At 35.8% G+C, this 20,201-nt stretch overlaps 2 long non-coding RNA genes across 2 annotated transcripts; both read left to right on the forward strand.

Moving 5' to 3' along the window:
- The first annotated feature begins 2,408 nt into the window (after positions 1-2,408).
- On the forward strand, positions 2,409-8,230 carry LOC126829800 (uncharacterized). The gene is made up of 5 exons (XR_007683529.1): positions 2,409-2,526; positions 2,945-3,107; positions 4,315-4,454; positions 5,989-6,112; positions 8,042-8,230. It is a non-coding gene; the product is annotated as an uncharacterized LOC126829800 (long non-coding RNA).
- Positions 8,231-9,129: 899 nt separating this feature from the next.
- Positions 9,130-15,162, forward strand: LOC126830882 (uncharacterized). Its single transcript, XR_007684013.2, has 5 exons — positions 9,130-9,398; positions 9,805-9,985; positions 11,530-11,669; positions 13,832-13,955; positions 14,747-15,162. It is a non-coding gene; the product is annotated as an uncharacterized LOC126830882 (long non-coding RNA).
- The last annotated feature ends 5,039 nt before the right edge of the window (positions 15,163-20,201 follow it).

Consider the following 20,201-nt stretch of genomic DNA (forward strand, 5'->3'; position numbering starts at 1 on the left):
AACGTCAACAACACATCTCATACATCCAGTTCGCTGATTAACCCTTGTACCACGTCTACTGGATAGATAAAGAAATATTGTATCAGAGGATTTTCCGTCATTCATTTACATTTATTAATATCTGTATATAATGCAATATAATTTTATTAAACTTAACCATGAAAATACACTAATGCGATGTGCTGGTTATTTTAACCATGATAATACTATAATACTATGTGCTGGTTATTTTAACCATGATAATACTATAATATTATGTGCTGGTTATTTTAACCATGATAATACAATAATACGGTGTGCTGGTTATTTTAACATGATAATATTATAATACTATGTGCTGGTTATTTTAAACATGATAATATTATTGTGTACTATATGCTGAATTGGAGTATATTTGGGAACGTTGTCATTATAATAAATCATATCTTCCTATTATCAAAAATAGAATTCTGGACATCTTTAAACAAAAGTGTACTGAAAATATTTTTCAATCAGGTAAAGCTATACTATATCAGCATATTATTTCTCATTTTGATCTTCGGTATTATTTAAGAAAACCTATATATATAACTATCAAAGATTTATATGTAGAATGCGTTTATCTTCCCACAACTTGAATGTAGATACAGACCGTTTCGAGGAAATAGAGCGTGTAAATAGAATTTATAGATCATGTAATTTCAAAGAAATAGACGATGAATCCACCATATTATTACATGTCCACACTTGTATGCTTGCAGAAAAAAATCTAACAAATGAATGATTTTGACTCATACCGTTCATTTACCGACAAAAAACGTAATGAATACGATCTGTTCTCTTTAAATATAATTATATAACAATGTTTAATTTGCATAGGTTTATTTATATGGTAGAACGGCGTTTTACAATAAGCGTTATATAGTCACACATTATTAAATTCATTTTTTTGTTTGTATCTTTCACTTACCAACCACAAACGAAATGTACATTTTAGGTATTTCTCAATAACAATATGACCAAACAATTATATATATTTGTATATTATATTTATTTATTGTATTTTATTATATGTTTATATTGTATCTGATACCTCGTATATCTTTTTAAAAAAGTAGATATGTTATTATAACTATTATAATACGATGTTATAGTTATTTTAAAGGAGCTAAATCGCTAATATTTGGGACCTAGAAATTGACTCAAATGGGTCGCAAGGCAGATAATAATGTAATATGAATGTATATAAATTGATTTATTTTAAATCGTTTCTGGTTTTACTGTAATTTCTGATCAGTTATGTTCGGCGAAATACGCCAGAAGTCTCAATCTTATGGCAATCCCTAGTGCCTGGTTATTCCAGTCTACACCGATAGTATTTATTGCGCATGCTCTCCAGATAAGAATATGAAGTCACTGTTTGACATGACTTGTGGAATATGTCTAGCCTCGTTCTTCGAGTCCCTTTTTACAAATGGTGCTGAAACGCATTTGGTACACGATATCCAATACTTCATAATTCATAATGATATAAAGCAGATATCGCTCAACAGTGCAATAACAGCAGTAAAGTTATCTGTAAATTGTATTACTTACTGCAAATAAAAATGGAAAGTATGGGTGGGTGGGGTGTTATAAACAGGTTTGTCCAGGATATTTGGACGTTTGTAGTTCTTTAAAAACATATCACAGAGGCTAAGATAGTTGCTTAGGACGTGAATAAAGGGTTGTTTAAGAGTCTCCCATTACAGAAAAGATAGGTGCACATGCACACCCTTATTAAATCAAGTTGATATTTTCTATTAGACGAGGGTCTATTTTAGAGGGCAATCCATATCAACAGGAAATATTCTCATTCTCACTATGCATGGCACTCCCAACTGTAACCCAACCCCATGTTTTTATGTAGGTCAAATATAAAATTGGATATATGGAACACTATATTTTGACCTGAGACTATATATGACAAAGTGATCTGTTTGCAATATCTTGAAGTGTACTTAAAAAAAGACGATATACACTAATCTGTTCGCCATTTAGTGGGATATATCAGTTATGCAAATTAGATTGATAGTGACGTCACTAGGGATCAAAAGGTCAAAGAGTTTACCCAAAACCCTATGACATGGCAATTATCTTATTTACCAACTATACCACATTACAAAACCAAGTTGATATTTTCTAGTACCTATTAACAGCAAATATTCTCATTCCAACCATGCAATTAGCAAAAATAAAATGCACGTGTTATTTTTCACTATTGCCTGTGAGGGCGAGATAAACAATATAACTTTTTTTATATTTTATTTTATATATTTGTATGTGGGGAATATTCCAGAAAAGGGGCTATAAATCTCTACATTTATTTTTACTTAACTGTTATCGATAAACTGTAGCACTTCATGACACATAAGTGACCTTAGTGTACATGTATATCTTATCCCTCTAGATCTGAAGATAAAAACAGGAGACACGTAGTTTATTGTTAGTTTAGTGTGAACTGTTTCAACTTTACGATGAATCTCCAAGTATTATGGGCCCTTACCGGTAGGTGTCATTTCTGATCTATGTTACCAGTAAGGTTTTGTTTAATTCAGTGAATAAGGCGCGGGCTCACTGATCAGAAGGTTCAAGGTTCGTTAACGTTGTTAACCGATACAGCTCTCCGGTATATTCCAGGTTGGCTCCTCCTTGTCCGTGATATAGGCCGGGTGAGGGGGCCGACAACCCCATATGTATGTTTAATAAGGCCTGACACGCCCATATCTATATTTGCTAAGGCCTGACAAGCCCTTATTTATATTTACTAAGGCTGCGGAAGACGATTGTTGTCAGTAATCAGAAAACATAATAGGATGATGTACAATGTTTGCAAAACTTAGATTCTTAATGGCTTGTGTACAGAATGTGTGTCTATATAGGTGTTTTCGAGAATGTCACTGCTAACATATGTTGTGTATTTCAGGCATATTGTCAGTTGTTTTCGTGAACGCCGATGTTTGCGATAACCAATATACACAACATGCAGCTCTCCAGAGATGTTTCGACGATGAAGGCATTGATTATGCTATACCTTTAGCCACTGAACAGCTGAAGGACGTAGTATTAGATACAGGTGCCGTGTGCAAGTAGGTTCTCACGAAATGAAATTGAAATACGACCACTACGCAGATCGAACTCGGAGTCCCAATTTTATGCAATGGCACACCCTGTTCCCAATAAATTACTTATTTTATCGTAATGACGACCCCATTCTGAGTACTTTATAAAGCTTATCTTTTGATAGGCCGTAAATGATAAGAAATTCATAACCATTGCGCAATATAATTAAAATGGATTATAATATCGTTGGGGTTTTTTCCCCTTTGTTTTCGTGGAAACTTGCACTTTTCTATAATCTTATCAACTTTCTATCACTGACATGCTCTGTCAAACGGTGTGCTATCGGGACTGGGTGGTGGATGGCCTAATGGTTAGCGCGTGCGCGTTATATCATAAAGTCTGTCATTGAATCAACTAGCGTGGTTTCAATTCCCCGATTTTTACGTGACAAGGAGTAGGGTCGCCTGTCCAATCTCGTGGGTTTTCTGCTGATCCTCGCGTTTCCTCCCACTGTTTAAAGACACCTACGCGTAGGCGAATTATTGAAATAAAATTGAACAATATGTTAGTCCCCAAATGACCTAGTTTGTGCTGAGTGATCGTTAAACCCCCTCTCTCTCTTTCTCTCTCTCTTTATCTCTCTCTCTCTCTCTCTCTCTCTCTCGATCACTCTCGATCACCCACTCCCTAGAAACGCTGCATGGACATAATTTCACATTGGCTGACTCAGAGACAAACTAACAGGTTGTTTTTTATCAAATTCATTGCACAACTTGACCAGTGTTCATCAGGTACCGCATTCTTGTGTACCATGACCGCCATACAATCACTACTTATAATTTGGTTGGTTAATTGGTTCACATGATGTGACTGGCGATCTCAAATAAATATGTCAGATGTCTTTGTAGTAAACCATCAGAAATAAAATGAAATTGACATCTGATTTTATCAGATTGAGTCATCACATAACATGGTGTCTTTGAAATGTATCTTTTGCTTTTGTAAAGTTCTTATACTGTATCATGGTCGTCGCCAATGGACATATGAATTTGAAAAATAAACCCATAAATTCATGTACGAGACACCCATGTGTACTCGCAAATGCCCACCACCACCCTCATCTAATGGACGCCCACGTGTTATTGTGTCCTATAGGTGTGACCGACCGACTGAATGACGGACAGACAGATAATAATATTACAGGTAAAAAGTTGAATCTGTTCTCTGTTACAGTGATTCAGCAGCTTTTATTCGGTCAGGTTTGTGTGCTTCTAATATCAGCAGATCCTGTGCTCCCAAGGAAGTGGCCCTTCTAGTCCCAACTTCTACGGAGTACACCAAATCTATCAATTATCTGTGTAGTCATTTAACAGGTAGGTGCAGATTATCCAGGACCGGCTATTACACGCAACCCGATCTCGCTTCAGTTAGGGTCTATCGATCAAATCTAATACTTTAATTATACCCGCCAGGCATAATAATATATGTGGGGTAACCTTTTCCTCCGATGAGCTCAACATGTTGAACAAAAGTTGGATAACAAATAAAATAAGATTTTAAACATGCCAGCCCTTTTCTCTCAAGTGTAAACAGTTCTGATACAAACTTTCAAAATGTGTTAGATTCTTTAAAGTTTAACGACATACAGTTTTTATACGCCCACATTTTCATGTGGACGTATATTGTCGCCGCCCCCTGTCCGTCTAGACGTCCGTCCGTCCACAATTTGTTGGTTGACACGCTACAGGTCACAATTCCTATCCGATTTTGTCGAAACTTGGAATATAGGTTCATCTCCAACAGATCTCGGTTCCTGTTTATATTGGTATGTATCGGATCGAAACTTCATGTGTTATGGCCCCTGATTGTACGGAAAAGCACGCGTTTAGCTTGTGAACACTCTAGAGGTCACAATTGTTCAACAGATTTTGATGAAACTTGAAATACATGTTTATAACCCAATGATCTTGGTTCCTTTCGATATTTGCGCATATCCGATCGTAACTTCCTGAATTAAAGCCTGTGGTCCCTCTAGAGGTCACAATTTTTATTCGTTTTTTAAAAGCGTTTAAATGTATCGCCGTTACACCCTAATGGCCGATGAGCTCGAGTTTCATGAAAATGGGACCAAAAATAGTATAAAAGTATGTAATACCAAGGTTGTGGACTCTAGAAGTCACAATTTTATCCGATTTTGATGAAACTTAAAATATATCTTTATATCCCAAATATCTCAGTCCATTTCGATATTCTCGCATTTCATACCATAACTTCCTGGATTATGGACCCTAATTGTACGAAAAATCGTCTTTTTTAGCATGTTCCCTATCCATCTCTTGCAAAATGTGGGCGTATCTTGCCTGGCAACCGCTGGTTTATATAAAGAATGCCTGGGCTGTCTAGTATCGACCAGTTCATTCACTGCTTTCTTTAGCCGGCTGTCCAATTCGCAGATACAACCGAGGGGCCTTTGCACATGAATATAGATGTAAGTCTTTGTTCTATTTTTGAGAGTAGGGCTGCAGGCATAAACCAGAGATTTGCTCTTTATGTTGAATTTTTACACTAGCGAGTCGGTATAAATAGGGCTTGATAGATAAATAAATATTGTATCAGAGCATTTTCCATTATTCATGTAAACATTTTCGCGATATGAAAAATGGCCATTAATATCTGTATATAATGCAATATAACTTTATTAAACTTTTAACCATGATAATACTATATACTGAATTGGGGTATGTTTGGGAACGTAATTAAGCATTACAATACGACGTGATGATGATTTTAACCATTATAATACGATGTGATGGTCATTTAAACCATTAACTTGTTGTCTGATGGTTATTTTAACCATGATAATGCTATGTCATATTTAATTTAACCATGGATAAATCAACATTACAGAATTAAAACCCGATTGTATACAAAGCCATATGGATGATGTCAAAGCATGTGCATTAAAAGAAGTATTAAAGAATTCAACTGATGCACCCGATTTTTCCAAGGATTACACGAAGGCACTATGCATGTAAGTGTTGCTTTATTTCTGTTTACCTTTCATTTTTATAACCATTTTAAGACCATAAACATGCATACTGTACTGTTGGCTTGGAGCAAGAATGTCGTAAGTGACATTTTGAAAAAATGGAGAAAATTGCATTTAAAGATTTAAATGAAAATGACTATTTCTTGTCATTATTTATTTACTAATGAGATTCATATCTCTGATTTATAATACATTTCGAGTGCTTGAGTGTTGTCTGGCCCTTGTATAAATTTTTGGCTCATAGCCAAAATTCACTTACGACATTTTTGCTCCAACAAATTTCGGCCTAGATGTTTGGTGCAAAATTGTTGTAAGTGCAGGAAGTAACCCAAAACTCACATTGGAGTCAATAAATAAAAGATAAATAGACTCGACCAAATACATTTTAATATTAAGAATTAATATAACTATTATAATATCATATTTTGGGGAAATATGAACAAGATAAAATCTATTAACAAATTTTGGCCTAGATGGTTGGTGCAAAATTGTCGTAAGTGCAGAAAGTAACCAAAAACGCACATTGACCCAATAAATATAAGATAAATAAGCTCGACCAAATACATTTTAATATTAAGAATTAATATAACTATTATAATGATTATGACAGCATACTGTTAATGACCTCATAGCCTATGTGACATTGATGTTCTATCGTGAAATCAAATTCAGCTTATAACAGTCTGGTAATGAAAAATGTCACTTACGACATTTTTGCTCCAACCCAACGGTATATTTGCATAATACACTAATATTGGGAATCAGAATCTACATCAAAGTAAAAGAAACACTGTATACATATTGTAATAGTCACCAGGACCACTAGGCCAACGTATGTAAGCCGGGTGTAGACTTGGTGTTATTATTAGGAGAAGCGCATGTATATTGGACCACCTTAGAACTCACATCAATTTCGTCGTCTTTTTAAGGTAACAATCAATGATAAAATCATACAAGATACAGATCTCATTTCTTTTTTTATATACTTTGATGGCCTCTTCTACATAAAGATCTGACCAGTTGTAGTAGGGGGGGGGGGGGCGCGTCAGGGATCATACGAGCGACTTTTGACCCTATGGCGTCAGACATTGATTTATCAATCAGCGTTGGCGTTTCTAGTGGTTTACGCCAAGAATTCGCTATAACAGACCGTTTCATTGGCTAATTCCTCCCATCAACTAGAACGTCTATATATAAGAACACTTCCAGATCCTAGTGTTGTGAAAACAAGTAAAACGAAATTTTGAACTATAAAAAACGAAACGAAATAGTATCTGTGTTTTAATCAGATTGCAGAATTGTTTAGCATCAATTGTAGCCCAAAATGGAATTTTCTTAAATTCCGATTGGTCGAAAAGTGGCGTCGACTGAGTATAACAGTCCTCTAAATTCCCTGGGCGAATCACTGCGAATGAATATATTTTGGATACTAGAGTCTCTTTGCAGTGACAAAAAATTCTACACCACAATACTTTGTTCTAATTGACAAAATATAGTGCCCATAATCTAATAAAACACTCATTTTACTTTTCTTTTAATTAAATAACGCGAATGTTCGGAATTGACAATGGAGTGTATGGACATTTATCGAACATAATATTCAATTTATTTCGAACCTAGTCACTTAAATGCGAGGGAGTGTTATGTTATTACGTCACGGATGTTTTCATTGCGTTTTTACGTAATTAAAACAAAACACACCGACCGTCAGCTATCGCGAAAGAAAGAATTTTAAGAAAAATGTTAAATAGTTTGGGCTACAATATCGATAAACACCTCCTGTTTAGAATTTAGACGACTGTTATTGCCCATTTGATACCGCTTAAATCATTAGAGACCGAGATCGCGCAAATGAAAAATATTATACATATTTATATATAGTAATTAACTTAGACTGTTTTGTATTTGCAGGACCTTCACTATCAGTAGTGTCTGTGCCAACTACCATCTTAGAGATTGTGGTCTACGCTCAAGGCTAGTCTACAGAACTTATAATGAATATATCTTACCGGATGCTTGTCGAGATCCTAGTACTATTATTGGTTAATTAAATTTAAAATCACCGATGTAATTGGGATCGAATCTCTCTTTCTAATAAAGTCGGTCATTCTCTGGAATCAGTTCTAAGATTATTAACGTGTTCAACTCTGACACAGTCCCACACGTGGATAAAATGAACATCTACCCCAGCAAATATTTGAGTGGTGAAGTTTAATGACCTCATTCTGTCTAGTGTTCGATACCTACCACAAGCTAGGGGCGCGAATAATCACCCACTTTTCATATCTAATACTTCATAATTCATAATGATATTAAACTGATATTGCTAAACCATGGGCCTTATGTATTATAAGGTCCATGGATAAGGTCCATGGCTAAACACTACAATAATAGCAATTACCTGTAAATTGTATTACTTACTCGAAACAATAAAAACGAAAGTATGGGTGAATGGGGAAGTTATAAAAAGGTTTATCCAGGTACAAGTTGGTCACTTATCAAGAAGCTTTTGGCGTTTGTAGTTCTTTAAAAAATTGTCACAGAAGTTAAGGTATTTGCTTGGGACAAAAAGCCTCATATACAGAAATACACCTAGTCTGGGGCTAAAAATAAACGCATACCTCTTATTAAATGGAATTGGTATTTTCTAGACGCCGTGGGTCTATTTTAGAGGACAAACCATGTTAACAGCAAATTTGATTTCCCGCAATGTATGGCAATCCCAAATGTAACCCCACAACCATTATGTTTTTATATAGGTTAAATATAAAATTGAATATCTGGAACACCATTTGAACTCTACTTAACCTAAGACGATGGACACCAATCTGTTCGCCGTTGAGTGGGCTATATTTTAGTATACCGATCGTGCAAATTAGTTTACTCAAAACCCTGTGACATGACCATTATCTTTAATGTTATTTTTCCAACTATACCACATTACAAAACCAAATTGAATTTGCTAGTCCCCGCGAGTTCTGGGTGTAGGAAAAAAAACATGTTAACAGCAACAATTCTCATTTCCACTATGCATTTTGCGTAAATAAAATGCACGTATTACTTTTCCTTATTGCCACATATGCATGGACTTATCTGGAATGTTCTACACAAACAGCTGTAAGTCATACCGTACACCTGATAAACACTATCTTATCTAAGATATGATCTGTTATGGAACTCATGTCGCAATTCAACAATATACACCCTGTTTCACGAAGAAGAACGATTACTCTAACTATGGCTTCACTGGGATCACTAGAATTGCTGGGTAAGAGTTTGACTCTATTCACTTTACAACTTGAATTGTACATTCCATTTAGAAAATTTGTACTGTCTGTTTCGTATTCCCAGGGCATGACATCTGGTCCATTTATCTCACCTCGTGTGTGTTTTCCATTGTTCCCCACAATAAATTTTAGTCCGGCCAGGCCACATTGAAATAATAGAGCTCCAATGCTCCATCATAATTTCACTAAAACTCGCCCAAATCAACTTGATGTAGGCTTCTGGCTATGGATAACTGGTTGTTCCTCTGTTGCAGTACTTCGAAGTGCGACTCGAAAACAATTCATTGCGTACGCCTACGATTTAATTGCACAAGTACTTTGTAATGTGTTAATAATACTACTTAAGCACAATTTCCTCTATTTAACGAACTCTATTATTACATTTAGTTACAGTGCTGCTGTGTTCATTGAATATATCACTATGTTACGTATGTGACAATGTGTACAGCGAACACGCTGCTAAACAACGATGTTTTGATGACCGAGGCATAGACATTGCTTTACCACTACCCGGTCGCCAAATTTCCATATCTGATGATAAGCCGAAAGATTTTAACTTGATGTGCAAGTACGTGTTTTTATGTTATCTCTTCTTAAAGCAGTGGTTCCCAAACTTTTTTTGCCAACAGCACACTTTGGAACACATGAAAATAGCGGCACACTTGGCTAAATATATATGATATATATATTGAAATTTGCAAAATAATAGATGGCATACAACCGTAGACACAGACTAGTCATAGCCACTTAGAATGACTCAAACTAAATAAAGAAAAACACCGCTATGAACTTACTTTATTAAGTGTTTCGAATTTCATCAGTCAAATAGCTGGCTTCTTTAGTGACAAATTGTCTTAGTGTGCCGTTCAAAATTTCGCGGCACACTTAGGAAGATGTCGCAGCACACCTGTGTGCCGCGGCACACTGGTTGGGAATCACTCTCTTAAAGTAAATGTGTACGCTTTTAGTGTGTCACCAATAACAGGAAGATTAAATTGAAAGTAGATTAACGTTCAAGGCGACATTAAAATATCAGAAGGGCGGATATGGTGTGAAGTAAAATGACTCAGAACATTAACCCGATTGATGTGTGATACATTGAAATCGGAGAGTATGAACCGAAGAAGTGATTAACTCATAATATAATTAAATGCTCACTGCACGTCCAAAGTGAATACTGAGTATTATGATAAGAATTAGTGATTAATTAACTAACTAATAATAAAATTCATGTTAACTGTAATTGGCGACTGATGAAGTGATTAATTATGTGATAATATAATTAACTGTATGTTACCTTCAATAGTTCAGTTCTGTACTTCCAATTTGAATACTGATTATTACGATAAGAAGAGCTATATTAATTCATGTTAACTATCAGTTGCGATCGAAGAACTGATTAATTAACTGATAGTATCATTAAATGATAACCGTACTTCCAATTTGAATACTGAGTATTATTACATTAATTCATGTGATTGTCCTTCAAGGTTTATTACTTTTAAAGATACATTGTCACGAAAGTATTTATCGGTGGTTATTTCCAATAGTTTGGTATATATGGAAAGTATAGAGGCCAAATCTTACAAGAAAAATACTGGATTTCCCGAAAAATACCCATGGGGCGAGCTCTTGGCAAAAATGTCAGGGTGTCACTAACTGGTAATCCGACGGCTTATGGTGTGCTAGCTTGACTGAGGGAGCGGTTGTTATATCTTTATCAATGGATAGGTGGTTTGGGGATCATTTATGGGTGTAAACGTATAACGGACTCTGCAATTAAACGGCGGAAGCAGACGTTGACAGAAAATAATTCAATAATTTACTTAAGCCTCAATATGTTTGGTAAATGGACAGTACGTAATGACAAATAAAATCTGAAAAATGGAGCCTCCCTCAATCAGGTTAGGTGACAAACATGGCTTATAAGAATAGATATTTTTATAGCTTGCGGTATCTCCCCGCGAATACAAAGTTTTTAAAGAGATTTAAAGCACTTTCTTCATAGATGAATTACTTTGAATATGTTCTTAGTCAAATACTCGTATATCATCAAATCAAACAGTTTGAACGCGGGAAACTATCTTTAACGAATCTATTTTCTGTTTTCAGTAACTCAGATGTCTACGCAGAAGCCTTGGTATGTGCTGACAATATAACCAGATCGTGTTCAACAGATGAGTCTACAAAATTGTTACCGTCCCAGAAACTACAAGCAGAATCTGTGTCGTATTTGTGTTCCCACCACCAGGGTAAAAGAGTTTATGACCTGTACATACATACAATCTAATTAAAATTAGATTACAATTTGATTAGCTTATTTTATTATACGCCCACATTTTCATGTGGACGTATATTGTCGTCGCCCCTGTCCGTCCGTCCACAATTTGTTTTGTGGACACTCTACAGGTCACAATTCTTATCCGATTTTGGCGAAACTTGAACTATAGGTTTATCTAAAAATATCTCGGTTGCTTTCGATATTGGCAGGTATCGGATCAAAACTTCATGGATTATGGCCCCTGTTTGTACGAAAAATCACGTTTTTAGCTTGTGGACCATATAGAGGTCACAATTTTAATCCCATTTTGATGAAACTTGAAATGTATGCTTATAACTCAAAGATCTCGATTCCTGTCGATATTCGCGCATATCGGACCGCGACTTCCTGAATTATGGCCCCTGATTGTACGAAAAATAGTGTTTTTAGCTTGTGGCCCCTATAGAGGTCATGATTTTTATCCGATTTACAAAAAAACCCGTATTATTATATCACCGTTACACCCTAAGGACGGCTGAGTTCAAATTTCGTGAAAATCGGCTCAAAACTGACGGACAAAATGGCCGCCCTTCGTTCCCAAATAACGTAAAAATATGGTATATCAAGGTTGTGGACCCTATAGAGGTTACAATTTTTATCCGATTGTGTTGAAACTTGAAATATAAGTTTATAACCCAAAGATCTCGATTCCTGTCGATATTCGCGCATATCGGACCGTAACTTCCTGAATTATGGCCCCTGATTATACGAAAAATCACGTTTTTAGCTTGTCGACCCTATAGAGGTCATAATTTTATCCGATTTAAAAAACGTTCGAATATATCACCATTACACCCTAAAGATAGTTGAGTTCGAATTTCGTAAATATCGGATTAAAACCGACAGACAAAATAGTCGCCCTCGTACTCAAATAGTGTAAAAAATATGGTATATCAATGTTGTGGACCCTCTAGAGGTCAAGATTTTGATGAAACTTGAAATGTAAGTTAATAAGCCAACGATCTTGGTTCTTTTCGATATTCGGCATATCGGATAGTAACTTGCTGGATTATGGCCCTTGATTGTACGAAAAATCGCGTTTTTAGCTGTTGGTCCTTGTAGAGGTCACACTTTTTATCTGATTTAAAAACAAATGTGTGATTATATCACCATTACACACTAAGATCATGGATCCTTTTGATAATCGCGGATATCCGAACTTAACTTCCTGGATTATGGCCCCTGATTGTTCGAAAAATGGCATTTTTAGCTTGCGGATTCTCTAGAGGTCACAATTTGTTTTCCGATTTTAAAAACCGTTTAAATATTTCACCATTCCACCATAATGAAGGTTGAATTCAAATTTCGGGAAAATCGAAATGAAACTGCCCAACAAAATGGCCGCTCTTCGTACGCAAATTGTGTAAAAGTATGCAATGCAAAGGTTGTCGACCCTCTAGAGATCACAATTTTTGTCTGATTCTGATGAAACTTAAATCATATCTTTATATCCCAAAGATCTCAGTCCCTTTTGATATTTGCGCATTTCAGACCGTAATTTTCTGGATTATTGCCCCTGATTGTACAAAAAATCCCGTTTGTTTTAAGCTTGTTCTCTATCCATCTCTTGCAAAATGTGGGCGTATCCCGCCTGGCAGCCGCTGGTGTGATATTTAAATAACCTTGTAAACTAACATTCTTTATATCGGCACTGAGTTCTGAGGTGTAATGAAATGTGGTTTAATGTCCTTCTTTTCTGCACTCACTGGTCTAATCGGGACGGGTGTGCAATGGGAGAATTTTGCCCCGACTGCCAATATTGTTATTTTACGTGCACGCCAAAGTGTACACGTAACCTCCCTTTTACGTCACATCAAAGCGACTAAATATTGTTCCTGGCCAGGCCATCCGTACTGTACCACTGGGCGTGATCTTCAAGGTCGGTTATCTTGTACAGTGGTTAAAGAAGCTTTTCTTATATCACTGTGAAACAGTTTGCCATTATCACTCTAACAGAACAATAAGAAATGAGATACGGGTTATTTCTCTCACTCATCAGAAGATACGAACCATTTCTCTTTATGTATAGGATAATGATATTGCCAAAAGTCAGATAATTTTATACGAATTATGACAAGAAAACTATATTTCCAGATCTGGACATGGATTGTATCAGAAGGCATACATGGGATATTAGCAACTGTACAAAACTGGAAGTAGCGAAGAATGATTATAATATACAAAAATATGGAAATGATACACTAGCAGTTGTTTGTTTGTAAGTACCCTGAGCACAAGTCACGTTCTGCACTCCCCTGTGTGCTGGGACTCCAACACCACCAGTTACGCATACGGTTGTTTAATTGTCCAAGCGGAAAAAAGAGTGTTTCGGTACAAAATATATGATTTACCTTTTTGGGCTCAAACTGCATTCGTCCATCCGTCTGCATGTCTGTCGTTTTTATTTTTTTCCGCAATTTTTCACATTTTAACTTGAGATAATCGCACGGCCGTAACTAGCTCAGAGTAATGATCAAGTTTGCGATTTGATTGAATTACGGCCCGTTGTCGAATTAAAATCCAATGAGAATTCTGTTTTCCACAAATTTTGTTCTTTTAGGAAACTTTGAGATATTCCATTGAAATTTAATACAATAATGTATTCTGTTTTCCGGAATTATTTGAAGTTCAACGCTGCGATATGTGATTGTCATTTATTCTGACTCTTATAGATAAACGGAGGACACATTTGTCGATTCACCAGTAGATTGCATCACCTTTCACGTCTCCAATCTCGTGGGTTTTCTCCGGGTCCTCCGGTTTTCTCTCACTGCTAAAGACCCCTACGCACAAGCAAATTATTGAAATAAAATTGAATCATATGTTAGTCCCGAAATGACCTAGTTTGTGTCGCGTGGACGTTAAACTCTCTCTCTCTGTCTCTCTCTCTCTCTCTCTCTCGAAATTCTCCCAGAATTGTTTGTTAACAGTATTATTATTTCTTTATTTGGGGTTATTTTACCACACTCTGTGCTTGCTAACTGCAAATTATTTAATTTTATTTTTCAGAGTGCACGCCATAACAAATAATTGTGCGAATTATAATCTAAGAGTCTGTGGATTCAAGACGAGGGTGACGTATGATAGATACAATCGATTTTTGAACCCGGAAGGCTGTAATGAACCACATCCACTGGTTGGGTAATATATGCCACGTGCGTGGAATAAAAAGAAAGACATGACATTTATATGATTTACATAAAAAAAATGTTTTGACTGTATAATGTTTCTTCTTTACGTACTTCGAGCCATACGTGTATATAAGAACCCCTGGCATATACTTTTTAACATAGTCTTCTATTCAACAAACTTACGACCACAATATAGATAAAAAAAGGTATTATCACTCGAACCAAGAAAGTAAATGTAATTGATTTCATCTATATATAAAAGATAATGTTAAATATAAGCTTCCAGATTTAATTCATAAAAATATAGTTATTGTGTCTCAAGTAATTAGATGGCATCGCTATTGGTAATAAAGGCGTATTTCACATTTTGATAAATGGCATTGATTTTCGAACAACGTTTGGTTGTGATAACACAGGTGTATTCCAAGTTTCACCAAACTCCATTCAATAGAAACAATGTTATTGCGTTTCAAAGAATGAGGCTGATGTTCGTGTGATGGTGAAAATGAAGATCTTTATTTATAGGATTGATATTCTTTTCTAGTTTCTAGTTCAATCTAGTTGCACCATTTGTAGATCTTTCATTTTATTTAGTTATACTGGCAATATTAATTTTGTATCTACCACATGTTTGTCGTCACTTTCCGTTTCTTCACGCGCTTGTTACACATCTCCCGTAGCAATGATCTCTGTGTTAAAGTTATATTTGGGATGTATTTAACCAGTTCTATCACATATTTTATAATGACTGACACCAATATTGTCCTTTAAGCTGTGACTAAATGAGCGAGATCATAACATAACTTGCCTGAATCCGATTCAGGGGCAAATAACTCATCTTAAAACAATTCTTTATCAGGGCCCTGTTTCTTGAAATCTTAACTAAAGATAAAATCCAAATTTTAGTAGATACTTCAATTTTGATTGGCTAAGCACTAGAATCTGCCTAATTTTATCCAATCAAATTACTAAAATTTGGATTTTATCTTAGTTAAAATTTCGTGAAACAACCCCCAGTTCTTTAAATACTCGTACTTTGATCTCGCTGACTTGATCACAATTAAATATTGAAAGAAGTTTTCACGTTACTGGCGCCTGTATGCAAAATTGGGGGTTTGGAGCTGAATGGTATTTTTTCGAAGCCCTTGACGGATTAAATCGAAACTGCCATCAAAGGCCTGGAACCCACCCTAGCAAGGTCTACGCGAGTAATGCCCTTTCTAGCGACTGAGACAGGGCATCGGCATTCAAAACACGTGATGTAGATGGCGACATGGGTTTTACCAGAGTTGGTGGTATCATATTTGCAGAAATCCAGTACAAACGAAAATGTGGATTTCATAGATTTTACAATTTAAGGCAGAACATGTAGGTAGTACACGGTAAATTACTGGCGTAGGGAGAAATCAAGTCTATTGAGGTGTGTGCGTGTGGGTCCTATATAAATAACTATATGGCCACAATCACCAATGATTTCCCCATTGACTTTAATGTTAACTCTCAAATATGTGCAATAAATATGAATTGTGGTTAAAAAATAGGCCTTGATGAATGAAAACAATGCTATATTTGTTCTTTAAATGGCATTTAGTAACTGGATAGAGTAACAACAAAACACATACTTATGGAAAACAGCTACTAGTGTATTTAAGGCGACGTTTCGTAGAGTATGGTTTCGGTTAGGGTGTTGTATTTTGTCTATATATATTTGCCTCATACCTGTTTTACTGTATTAGCTTGATAACGTTGAGAGAATACTCTACGAAACGTCGCCTTAAATACACTAGTATCTGTTTTCCATAAGTATGTGTTTTGTTGTTAATGCTATATTTGGTCTATAACAAAAGGGTCACAGAATACACAATTTTCACAAATTTGGGAATATTTCAATGTTGACAACATGTCATTTTTTTGTTACCGTTAAAGGTTCATGTCGGCACCAGAAGTGACATAATTATACCAAACACTAAAATTTTGACAATTCAGTACCACTTTTTGAAAGCAAATTTTATTTTTTTTCAAATCTGGTATAACGGAAAAGGTGCGCCCTTTAAAGGCGCACAAAACTTCGGGCATTTTCGATTAAAAGGTGAAAAAAAGTGTAAAATTACGCTATTTACAACACATTCAGCGTATTCATATTTTGAAATATTTCTTCGTAACTTTCATAAACTCGTAGGAATAATCCATACGAAGTGAATGTATGTGAAAATTAATTTGTTATATGCGCAGTTGGCGAGAAATAGGCAATTTTCCATGCGTCACTTTTCACGTTATTTTACCTGTATATAAAAGAGTAGGCCGTAGTGCCGCTGTCCGGGCAAAATTTCCCTCATAGCACACTGTATGGCGTATGCCCGTCTTCATTAGCCCAGGTTAGGAGCAGAACAGTAGGACGTTAAACTCCATTTCATTTCATTTCATTTTCAAGTCTCAAAATGACCGAAATATTATTTTGCTGTGATGTTAATCCCAATTCCTTCACCTTCGTTATTCACCAAAACCCGGCAGATAATGTAAATTCGTTAGAACTTTACTGAACTTGTTCATTTGACATTAAGAAGACTTTAATCTTAATTCCTGGTGTTTTCTCCACTTTATATCTTAATTTTTTTTTAAAGTTTGCAAGCACAATACAGAAGTGAGATCTAGATGGAAGTTTTTAAAACTTGATGAGATTGTTCATTAAGGCATAATAAATAACCCGGTCATAAATTGCGGTATCTGTCCGTTAACATTTTGGCCGTTGTTTGCTCAAAATGTAGAGAATTGGTTGTTCTAGATAGGGGAAGTAGGAAGTGCTTGGAGTATTCAATTATTTGATTAAATGTTGACTGCGCGTGCACTAGTTCCATACGTGTTTTGAGTAAAACATTAACAATTACATGTTAAAGCGATTCACGTGGTCAAGCTATCCCTAAATACTTAGATTAGTATATTTGGATACCTTCAGTATCGGGTAAATCTAAACTAAGACATCATTATTCTGTAATGAGAAGCCTTATTATATAGACAGACTTTAACTTTGATATGACTATTATATTATATTATGAGGGGGTTGGATGGCTGAATGGTTAGCGTGTGCGCGCTGTATCATAAAGTCTGTCATTGAGTCGACTGGCGTGGTTTCGAATCCCCGGTTGTACGTGGCAAGGAGTAGGGTCGCCTGTCCAACCTCGTGGGTTTTCTCCGGGTCCTCCGGTTTCCTCCCACTGCTAAAGACCCCTACGCGCAAGCGAATTATGTAAATAAAATTAAACCATATGTTAGTCCCGAAATGACCTAGTTTGTGTCGAGTGGACGTTAAACCCCATTTCTCTCTCTCTCTCATATTATATTATGAAGGTGAATATACGACCTTGGCTGAAATTGAAGACGAAATATTAGTTGACGAGTCACTTACCTCTCCGTTCTTTAGGGTGACTGCTGGGTGTTTTTAAACCATTTTAAACAAAATAACCTGATATGTATGAAATTAAATTTGTAATCTTTCATTAAAACAACCAGGACAACATACCATTCCTTTTATCCCCGGCATAATGTGAACTCATATGCCGTCATGCTCGTTTTGTGTGTCCGTCCGCTTTTGTTTCAGTGTTTCTGGATGAAACTTTGTATAATTGCGAGTTGCATGCGGAGCAGATTCCTTTTGCTGTTTAGACTTTTTCAATATTTTGATTCTAGTCCTTCTGCATAATTTAGAGTTGGGTTAATCTGGGAATTCGTGTCGTGTCCAGGGCGGACATCGAGAGCTGTTCAATTCGCAACAAAAGCCTTTCGCGCTTTAGACCTGTCTGGCCTTTTTGTCTCTTAATCTGTTTAATGAATCAAATTATACTTAGTCTAAAGTGTCGTTTCCGGGACCTATCTCAAGAACCAATGCGTATTTCTTTACGGAACTTTCTACACATAAGAAAGTAATACTGAAGTGGTCCCTTTTGCTATTAAGTATTATGTGCCTTATTATCCGTTTCCTTGCATAAAAATGGACTTTGTCTAAGCTAGGGTGGGCGTTGTTTCTACACACAACAATCGAGTACTGACACAATAATATAACTCTCCTTCCAATCTGATTAAAATACAGATCTATATTTCGTTTCGTTTTTTATACTTTCGATGGCCTACACTACACAAAGATCTGACCGGTTGTAGCGATAGGTCGCGTCAAAGGTCATACGAGCGGCTTTCGTCCCTATGACATCAGACATTTGATTAACCAGTCAGCAATGATGTTACTGGTGGATTACCCACAGTTCCGTGCAAAACACGCCTAAAGCTCGACGCAACAGACCGTTTCATTGGCTAATCCCCCACACCACCCAGAACATGTCAATGATAACAACTCTTCCAGATCCTAGTGTAGTAAAGACAAGTAAAACGAAATTTTGAACTATAAAAACGAAACGAAATAGGATCTGTGTTTTAATCAGATTGCTCTCCTTCTAATTGAGCTAAAATGTTCTAACTTTATGTTGATGTTTATCAGCTGAATGTTGTAAATAAGCAATTTCATTGATCGAAGCTTTGGGACACGATAATTTTGATTTTACTTTAGTGAGAATGATAAAATTTGATGTCTAGTTTCAGTACACCCATACGTTGACTAGCGTCGATAATGAGCATTTTCTGCTCAGTACTGCTCAGGGTACTGTAAGCAGATCAATAAGCAATTTGACTGGCCGAGACTTTGGAGCGCGATAACTTTGATTCTATTAGAGTGAGTGTGGTGAACGCGGGTGTATGCTTTCACTACAACAATGCCTTCACTAAGTTAGATACTGAGTAATTTCTGCCTGGACTACCCTCAATTCAAGTACGATAGGAGACTGTACTCTTTATTCATATAAATAATGTGACGCACAAATAAATAACACAAAGTCAATAAACATATCATTTTTAAGTAATCACAATAGTATTAAAAACGTGTCTAGCTATATTATAAGTACACTGAAAAAACACTTGTGTTGGATCTTAACACAAGTACTTGTGTTAAAACTAATCTACACAAGTTATGTGTTGTTTTGCATTGCATTAACACAAACTTGTGTCGATTTATAAAATCTTGTGTTTTTTTCATATCATTAACACAAGTAATGTGTACCTTCCAAGATTTGTTTTCTTTTTAAAAAAAAAACTCCATACAAAGTCTGAATTCGGGAGTCGTCAAGTTTTAAGAAAAGTAATAAAGGGCTTAATTCACATCTCGAAAATCACATGCTGTTCTTCACTGGAAGGTGTGAGTACCAATTAATCAGACAATTGCCAGACAGACTTGAATGTTAATTGATGTTAAGTTGTCTGTAAAGTTAAAATGTCTGTCTTTTTTTATTGAC

Source organism: Patella vulgata, chromosome 8 (genome assembly GCF_932274485.2).
Source record: "Patella vulgata chromosome 8, xgPatVulg1.2, whole genome shotgun sequence".
NCBI classification, from domain to species: Eukaryota; Metazoa; Mollusca; class Gastropoda; family Patellidae; genus Patella; species Patella vulgata.